The following is an 11,281-nucleotide window of genomic DNA, read 5'->3' as shown; positions in this document are numbered from 1 at the left end:
ATATCAGTTTTTATATCACCGTGTGGGTGCCGTACGGCACCATTTTCTGTAGTATTGTAATCTTTTATTTTAGAATCATTATTTTATTTAATATTCTTAGTTTTAGTTTCTGTTGATTGAAAATGTTTTTTAATGTTTTCACCTTCCATTAATTTTGGAGCAGTAATAATCGTTTTATTTATATCATTCAATCCAAATGAATTATTTATTGTTGCAGTCTTAATTAAATTATTATAACCAATTATATTTCCCATCTTTAATACTAAATCATTAGAAATAATTAATAGATTAGGGCCTATACAATAATTTAATCTAATATGTGATTTATCTAAATAATTTTGGTACCTAACTATGTTTTCTGGAATCGATCTATTTTTATCAATATGTATGAAATCTTCAAATAAAACTTTAAATTGTTTCTGCGCATCAAATGAAGTGTTATCATTTCCAAAACACATATCAAATAAGTTCTAATAGATTGATTTATTCTTTGTATACCTGATTTTGTAAAACCTTCAATATTATCTAAAATGAAATTAATCCAACCATTATTTTTTTGTTGTATATTATTATAATATTTTGGTAATTCATTCCAATTTAGTATTCTTATATCTGAATTTGCTATTATTTTACCAAATTCTTTAGTATATAATATTCCTAATCCACCCATTGTTCCAATTTTTGCTCTAAAATCATTAATAGACAAATTAATATCAAATTCATTACATATTTTATAAGACTTAGAAAAATTGATATTATTATCCAATTGTTTAAAATATTTTGAACCTGGTAAAGGACATTCTAATTTCATTCATTAATTTTATTTGAAAATATGTATGAAATCTAAAAAGTGATAATAGCAATGGTAAACTTGGTTTATTTAAATGATCATTCCAACTTATACCGCACCCTGTTGTTGCGCAATAAACAGCAAAATTTAATTGGTTCTGCCAATACTTCATATTAGATTTTAATAACCATTGTTTTGCCTCATTTAGATTTTTAAAATTAATTGTATACACATGAAATATATTTTCCATCTTTGCATTAAAATTATTAGTTTCAGTAACATAAATATCTAAATTAATTAATGAATCGAAAACTTCATTTCCATATGAAATATCTTTATTAAGATCTATTGCTGGAATATTATATTTAATCGATTTATTATATTGGAAAGCTTTTGGAAAACTATCTACCATTTATATAATAAAAAAAATTAATAATTCATTAATTCTTTTAATAATTTGTCCTGTTCTTCAACTGTTATATGACCATTTAAACTCATTTTATAATCTAGTGTATTTTTTAATTTATTAATTTCTTTTATATTAGTTTTAATTTTTTGTTTATTACTTTTTATATTCAATTTTGAACTTATACCAGTTAAAACACTTGATGATAATCCTAGCACACCAATTGATATAGCTAAAGGTGTTAATGGACTGAATATTGCTAGAAATGTTATTACAGAACTAATTGTAACTGAACCACTAATAATAAAATAATATATATTTTTTTTTAATCTTTAAGTCATTTCAAATTCTAATGTTTGTTTTTCTAAATATGTTTTTAATTTAGTTTTATTTATATCATGAGGAATAATATCATTATTATCAACTTCATCATCCATTTATTTAGCAAAAAAATTACTAATTAGTAAATTTATATGCTACAAATAAACAATAACTGTTCCACCTAAAATCCACATTATTTCATATTTCTGTTGTTCTTTACTTGGGGTATAATAATCCGATAATTTAGGTTTGTATAGATGTAATTTTTCTTTATTTGTTACTGCGTTATATAAACTCATTGCATCATCAACTGATTGAAAATCCCTATGTGAAATCTTCTGATCATATAATTCTTTGTTAATATAATCCATGTAATTTTGTCTCTTTTCTCTATATTCTTCTGCAGCTTTATTATATTTTTCTGACGCTAAGTTATGTCTTCTTTGTTCTGCTAATGAACTATTTTTATCAATATGCTCAAACAAATATCCACCACCAGTAAATGCTAAAGCGTTAACAATTGCCGATCCTATAATAGTTATAATTGCAGATGCCATTTATTTAATAAAAAAATTAGGTATTTATATAGGAGGAATATAGTTTTGTTTTTCCAAATAATCAACAGTTACATTAGATAAAGTAACTGCTAGCGTTAATTTTAAAATATCATTTATATCAAATCTATCAACATTAAAACTTCCCATTTTAAATACTTTTTTTAATACCATTGAATAACCAACAGTTCCAACTGATAGTAATGCTCCATTATATAATCCAGTTATGTTCCACTTCTGATCCGCCATTTATTTAGAAAAGAAATTACTATCTTCAAAATAATCAGTTATCTTATTTATGATTATTTCAACATTTATAGTATTATTAGTTTTATGATTATCATATATTTTGGATAATATGTTTTTAATATCATCGATAATTCCATCTTCATTTAATTCATAATATTCTAAAGGTGTTTTAATTAAATCAATTACTTTTTCTATAATATAATTTTCTTTATTAATCATTGATACATTATTAAATGATTTACTTTTAATATCAGTAATTACATCATTTAGTTTAATTCTAATTTTTTTACCATGTTTATAATCAAACCCAAAACATATACTCGGCCCTACTGTTATATTCATTTATATATCAAAAAATTACTCTCTACATCTGATAATTAATTCATAAGTAACAGGGAAATTATTTAAATCAATTAAGTATCCATTATGATTTCTAATTTCTAATCTACAATTATTAAATTTAGGAATGCATGGTTTGAAATCACAATCAGCTAAATTATAATTTATTTGCGTTCCAAATTCTTTAACATTCTTCAATGGTAAAATGTTTAATAAACCAGAATTACAAGTTATATCTTTAGTTGCTTCGAATGTTTTTGTAGGATCGATTAAACTGCAATAAATATAAAAGTGTGTAAAAGGTATCAAGTTTGGTGTTGCATCAATATTTGTAAAAGATTTATCTGGAGGAATTCCTAACAGTTTAGCTATAGGTTTTTTTACCATAAATTAATGTTTTTCAATATCAGCCAACCTTATCTTTATTTTGTTAGAACTCTCTCTTTTTAAAAATCTAATATTAAACCCGGAATTATTACCTGACTTGTGCCAGGCTTTTCTATTAATTTCTTGTGCCAATGTATCTAAATTATATAACCCCGGTTTTAAATATATATAGGCCCATTCATTTTTATTTTTATTAAAAATTAAAAAGGCTCTATGTTCATTAGTTTTATTCGATATATTGTAAAATGATTTACATAAACTTACATTTACTAATTTTAAATCAACACAATTATTAAATTCTCTATCTAATTGTACCAATAAATTATGTGATTTATAATTTGTAAGCCTTCTAGAATCAACAAATATTATATATTCTTTTAATTCACCCATTATTTATAGCACAAAAAATTTCCTCTCATCACTAAAAATTAATTTTAATAAATTTTTTCCTAAATTAATGGATGAGAAGATACCATGTGAAATTTGTGGTGAACTTCAAAGAAAAAGTAATATGGCTCGACATATGAAAAAACATGATAAAAATTATGAACCCTTTAAAATAAACTGCCCAAATTGTAATAAATTATTCTCAAGAAATTATGTTGAAAAACATTCAGAGAAGTGTAAAATTAATGACACAACGGTAAATGTTGATAGTAACGAAAGTAGTAGTAATTCTGTTGAAGTTGAATCTGAAATTATTTGGAAAAGACCTTTCTTATTCTATAATAAGGATAATATAAAAGAATATTTCTGTGAGCCTTGTCGAATAAAATATAGACCTGAAAATATAGAAGATTGGGAGAATCATCAATTTCGTAAAGCACATATAGATAAAATTTCTAATAAATTTGAAACTGAATTCAATGAAAGAAAAAATAAAATATTAGAAAAAATAAAATATGAGAAAACGTTGCCAGATAATGAAGAAACACTTAAAAAGTTGGAAAAACAATATAATGAATTAGTAAGAAAAACATATTATTGTAAATATTGTAAATTGTTTATTACAACAAGTAATTCAAATCTACATAATAGAACAATAAAACATAAAGAAAACGTAAGAAAATACCAAGAGCTTAATGAAGGTCTTTTACCAAGAAATGATAGAAAAAAATGCCCACAATGTATTTATGGGCACTTAAGACAAGAAGGACCTGTGATATTTTGTAATGAATGTGGATGGCAAAAAAATTTATGGGGTGATGAAAAAACTAGAGATATTCTTATAGAACCAAAATTAAAATATCTAGATGAAATTTTTAAGATATTTTCTATGGAAGATCATACACCAGAATATACGCTATGGCTTGAAAAAATTAAAATGATAGAAAATAAAAATGGTGAAATAACTAAGAAAGATATTATAAAAACAATTATTCCATCAACATTTAACACACAAGGAAAGAAAATGTATTTACATCTATTATTTAACGATTATTATAAAAAACCTGAATTAACAGAAGAAGATATGGAAAATATAAAAGAAACATTCAAAAAAATATTAAGATATTATGTAAATAATAGAATAATAGATTCAATTAATTATGAATTCTTTTGAAATAAGATTGTAAATTTTTTAAACATCGATATTATAATTCCATTTGATGAATTAACAAACAAAAAGAAACAAAGAGAGCGAGATGAAATGTGGTACAATATAGAACTTTATTTAAATGAGAAAAATGAAATGCAAGAACCTAAACAATTAAATAAAAATGAAGAAACCAGTAGTGATTTCGAGTATGATGATATTGATTTTACGTTTTAATAACCATAAGGTAATGTTTTTATTCCATCACCCAAAATATATCTTTTATCATCGAATGGATTCAAACTAGTTTTTTCAACTTCATTAATGTACATCTCGTGATCTTCTGATCTTAAACAATTCATTTTATGTTTCATTACAAATGAGTTATATAAACATTTTATATAATCTTGAAATTCTATATGTTTATCAACCACATGTTTTGTTATTCCTTTTAACTTTTTAGCTTCATGATCTTTTGTTCTATAACTATACATTTTACTTCTTATCCCAACAAATTCAATCATTTCATCACCCCCTAATTCATCTTTAAACTTACCAGGAATCTTTTTATTATCATTGCTAAATAGTTCATTATCTTTGGGATAATTGCTAAAATCAAAATGATGTTTTAATGTTTTTAAGTCTTTTGTTATGTCATTTGTCTTGATTTTTAGTATGTAGGCATCCGTATTGACCGCTATTAATGAATATCCACAGTTAAATGTTCCATCTTCAGTTGATAAATCATAAACATAATCTGATGGGTTATATATTTCAAATAAATCTTTAACTTCTTCAGTTAACTCATTTTCTACATGGCTTAAATTAAAACAATTTGGTTTAGATTTAATCAATCCAATATTCATATTAAAACCTAATGAATTGCATAATATATTCAATCCTGATATAGCAACTTTTCCTTTTTGAGCTAAAGATATTGTTTTGCGGTTTTTGAAACTTTTTGAACCATCTGCAGCATTGAATCCAATGAAGAACCATTTTCTTAAATCATCTTTTGCATTTAATAAATAATTTGGCACTATCTTTTCTTTAGTTGAAGTATTACTTTTAACTGTTGCATGAATATAGAATTCATCTTTATATTTAATTGCAAAATCTTTAGGGTTATTAACGAGTATTCTATAAACTACTGATGATTTCATAACATCCATGATTCTAAATGTTTTATTTGAGTAAACTTCTTCACAGAATTTCTTAATTCTTTCTAATAATTTCAAATCTTGATCGCATAAATACCAACAATATTAAGTTCCACTAACACTATTATACACACCTGCTGAACCATTTCCCATAAAAATTCCTTCGATAAAATATTCTTTTTCTTCTAATGTTTCGGGTTCTATATTATAAATATTATCAATTATTTCATCAAATGACATATGATTCATTCTTTGGAAAAATCTTTTATGTAATAATTCATCCCCAATTTTTATATCAGTTGGTTTTATTTCATCACCATTTCGTTTAATTAAACTATGATCTTCTGTAACATATACAAACCCTAATTTAGTTCTAACTCTATGGATTTTCTTATTTGTTTTATGCCTAATAATATTCTTTAATATTTTCCATCCATTTCTTGTCCAAACATCCATTAATCCATTTATTTGTATTAATTCTGTTTCACCATATGAAATATAACGTTCATTTTGTTCAATATTTTATCATTACATTTTAATAATATTGGGGTGTCAGCTGTTACAGAATCAAAATATAAGATTTCTATATGTTTTTCCCCAAAAAGTGGTTGTAAAACATTATAATAAAAATCATACATTAATAATTTTGATACTTCTAAAACAGTTGAACCAATGAATATAGGTTTATTAAATTTCATTGACATTCTTTTTAATTTTACTGCTGTTAAATAATTTTCAAATCTTTTATTTCCTAAATGTCTAGGGCTTGATTGTAAATGTCTTAATCTTTCAGAATTATTTACTAATTCAATATCATTTCTATTTCTAATATTTTCACATGTTTTACCATAAAAACTATTATTCATTAATTTGAAGAAATCTTTTTCAAAATCTGTTTTTGATATGGTTCTCTGTTGAGTATTAATAACTATATATTTTTCTAACCACTTCGATTGATTAAATTCAATATATCTATGTACTTTCTTTAATTTCAATCCTTGTTTTAGATAAAATTTTAACAGTCTATAATGAACAATATAATTGTATTTATTATTTTGAGTAAGTATTAATTTTTCTGTAAAAACATGATCTTTCGGTTTTATATTCTTCTGGTATTCACTTAGATAACTATCATCTACAGCTAAATGTTCAGGGCAATAAGGTAAATTTCTTGTTTCAAACTTTATGTTATCAGGATATTCCAAATCAACTACAAAGAAATAACCAATTGGTGCTTCATCTTTTAAACTCGTAATTGCGCTTTCCCAGTCAGTTTTATCATCATTTTCAACTTCAGTTAATATAAAATTTTTGTATGGTTGAGGTTGCATCATTGCCTAACCATATAAATTATTGGCGTCAATATATAATAATTTATATTCATCATTTGCTTTAAAATGTCTATCTCCCATAACACCACTAATTCCCCCCCCCCCTTATTGATTTTTCAAATAATAAAACCATGTCTGGTTCTTTTAATAAATCTAATTCTACATTTGTATATTTTAAACCACATTGTCAGGTTAAACCAGGACTTCAAATTAACTTCTCTAAATTTTTCAAATATGTCAGCCAATATCACAACATCTGATTTTAAATATAAATCTACTAATTCACCATGATTTTTTATCTTAAAGTGATCCCAAATATTTAATGTTCTATTAAACACTTCATCTTTCACATACTCCTCTTAATTGATCATAAAATTGTTCTTTTAATAATTCTGTTACATTAAAATCATCATGTGTTTTATAAAATGAATAAGGAATTGCGCCTTTATATCTCAATAATTTAAAATATTGTTCATTTGGATAATAATGTTGAGTTATTATAAAATCATTATCAACTAAACGTTTGCTAAATTATCTAATGACCTTGCTAGAAATCTATAAGAATCTAAAAATCTAATGCAACCAAATTGAAGTGAAAAATAATTTTCAGATGTCTTAGCTAATAGTTTAAAATCATATTTCCTTACATTTGCACCATTCATAGCATTATATTCTTCTATTTCTTGATTAATTGCGCCCAATTTTCCCGATAATTGTTTTATAAATAGATGGGTATCATAGCCTGATAAATTATGAAATAATATTGGTACGAAATTAACTTTCTTAGCTTGTAAATTACAATCTTTATGAGCAGCTCCGCGGTATTTTGAATTTAAATGATCATGATCTCTTTTTTATCAAATGAATAAAAACGTTTTTCACAATAACAACAATGAGTTGCATAATTAGAATGAATTTCATCTTCTTTTGTCATAACTATTCCTTTATTTTTGTTCAATAATTTTGCAAAATCACTTTCTAATTCATTTATTTCATTACAAAAATCATTAACCTAAAGGAAATATATTGACTTTCATATAATTCAGGATAATTTGACTTTATGTAAAATTCCATAAGCAGCAGCTCTTTGATGAACTTTTTAAATTGTGTTTATAATTGGTGGATCTTGAATTATGTCTTCATTTAATTCATTTCCTTTATCCATTGATTTTAAAAATTGCTTTTTATTGTATATTTCTTTTGTATCTTGATCAGTTAATTCTTTAATCAACGATTCAAAATCTCCATAAATTACAAATGGAACAATATTTTTAAATTTATGATTAGTAAATTTCAACTTACAATCTTTTTTGTTGGCATTATTAATTTACAAAAATCTTTATTGTCACATACTTCTTTATGTTTTAATAATGTATTCTCAGTCATAAATTTAGATAAACATTTTCTACATAGATAAATTTTACGATGATGATCACTTTCTGTTCTAAAGAATAAATCAATTTGTTTTAACCACATATAATGTTCATTTTCATCTTTTTTGAATATAACAAATCTATAGCATTTTCATCATCATAATATTCTGTTAAATATAAAGCTTCTAATGTATAATCTTTAATATTTTCACCTTTTGTCTTTGGTAATTACATTAATTCGAATACATTTATTATAAAAAATTATTAACTTTTTCTATCTTAACTATCATTTTTATAGTTACTGGATATTGATCAATTTTATATAATGTTTCATATTTCCGGTAATCTGTTATTCTATAAACATGTTCTTCTGTTGGATGTAAGCAACTAATAATTGACCATGGAAAACATTTATTATCTTCATTTTGAACATTTATTACTGCTTTTGTTGTAAATGGTAATTTGATATAACTTGATGCTTTAATATCCTTTTCTGTAGTAAAGTTTGGATCAGTTTTAAACATTGTTTTACTTTTTGATGTTTTATTCCTTTTTGTAACATTATCATTTAAATCTAAAAATATAATTTCATTCAATGTTAAACCAGAACCCTCAAAATATCTTTCTTCAATGTGACGTTTAAATTCATTAAATATTTTTTCTAACTTCTCTTTTATTTGTGTTTTTGAAATTATTTCTTCAGAGAGTGTTTGAATATTATAATCCATTTTCTCCTCTGACTTTAAAAAACTTACTTTCCCAGAGATACTAATTTTTGGATATTCAACATCTGTTATCAAATCTAGTATTTTTCCCATTATTTCATTAAACTTACTATAATCTTCTATTGTTGTACCTTTAAAAAATCTAAATATAATGGCTGCAGGACCAATTAAACTATGTAATGTTTCTAAAATTTCAATTGTAACTTTTATTTCTAGTGAATCGATATAATTTCTAACATTTTCCATGTAAGGTTTATTTGAAATGGATTTAGTTTTTGAAGTTGGTTTTTTTACTTGTTGAGGTTTATCACCGAAATAATCTATTCCTAAAACATTATTACTCAAATTTTGATGGTGTTTTTGTGATTTGATATGTCTTTTATAATTCCTTTTTACTATAAATTCATGACAAACTTCACATTTTATTTCATCCACATTCATATCATCTAATCGTTCTTTTCTTTCATTGGAATTTTCTGGAGTTTCAAAATCTATAACATTTTTTATATGATTTACGGTTTTTTCATGTCGTGCTTTATGAGTTTTATCAATGTATTTTTTACAATATGTACAATAAAATTGATTTTCATTAACATCAATTTGTTCTGTATGTTGTTCACTCTCTCCCATTTATAAGAAAAAAAAATTACTTGTGGTGATGAGAGGTGTCTCGCCCTCTCGCCCTCTGGCCTGAAAGCCACAATTTCTAATTACTTATGTCGTCGTTTACAATTACCAGCGCTTTTTTGCGGCAGTTCTGCATCGTTCATGAAAGTTTGAAAATCACTATTCAAATTGCTATTTTCTGGGGTTGGACCCTCAGACCCCCCCCCCCCCCTCCTATTTGGATTTGTGCACCTCCTCCATGGTATCCTGGACCGCCGCTGCTAATGTCTATTAATTTTCATTTGACATCGATCCTTCACATATACCTCAATGTTGTTTTGATTGGACCAGTGAACAGTGAACTTCTTTGAACTGTTTTGCAGGATTTTAAAATTCGTATAGGCCTATTACTGATTGCTGATTACTGATTACTGAATAACAGGTGCACGAATTTTCTGAACGTGCACTGACTACTTGCTATTGGTTATATCATTATTTTCATCAGAAATGTAACCATTTACAAATAATCAAGATATGACACACTTTTACCTCCAATCGGCCTAGTACAGCGCGGTAGCCGGCAAGGTAAACACGACTACTCAGATGATCAGTACCGGTAGTGTTTCCCACGGCTCTAATACCAGGATCTGATGAGTGTAATATATACTATGCAGTAAAGCCGGTCATATAAGATAAACCTATAACTAAAACCTAAAACTTTATATGTCATGTATATCAGCATGAAACTAGGAATTTGCGCTGGCTTGAATTCAGCATGTAGCTCATATTGTGTCATCATCAGCGCCATCTACATGGGTGTCAGACGAACTACGCGATGTGAAAATTCCTTCAAATTTACACTTTTCGATCACTTATATTTCCGTCATCCATTCCTCATTACAGCTAAAACTTTCCAAGAAGGATTATTATGTAAATTATTATGTAAAAAGGAGCAACTACAGCATGTCAAGAAGAAGTGTTGAACTACTGCATGGATGTGTACTGGAAAAGAACAATATATCAAAGACAAACATTTCGTAAAGACATTTAATTTATAATATTCATACTATATCTAAATATTGTTATCACATTTTTATCAATGTGCAAATAGCTGAGAACAACTTATTTAGATAACTGGAATATAGATAACTAATCTTTAAAGTTTTTCTCAAGAAAACTATTAAAACTTGAAAACTATATATAGATAACTTTATTATTGATCTATTTCCAACCAGTTTGGCCGGTCAATCGTATCGTGAAATTGACAGGACATACATACTTCGCAATACGGGATATCGACAAATTCAAGTTCTTGAATTACTCGTTTGATGGCGCTAGTCAGAACCGGAAATTTGAACCTAAATCCGCCATGCTCTAGTTCATTTGCAATGAAAATCTCTCGCTTCAAGTTTTCAATGAGCGATATTTTACTTACTATATATCGTCACGCATAATCCTTGAAATATGTTATCCTACCGCTACGTTGGATATGATAAAACCTCACTG

Source organism: Tubulanus polymorphus, chromosome 2, assembly GCF_964204645.1.
Source record: "Tubulanus polymorphus chromosome 2, tnTubPoly1.2, whole genome shotgun sequence".
Taxonomy (NCBI): Eukaryota; Metazoa; Nemertea; class Palaeonemertea; order Tubulaniformes; family Tubulanidae; genus Tubulanus; species Tubulanus polymorphus.
The sequence above is the reverse complement of the archived record's forward strand: the minus strand, read 5'-3'. Positions refer to the sequence as shown.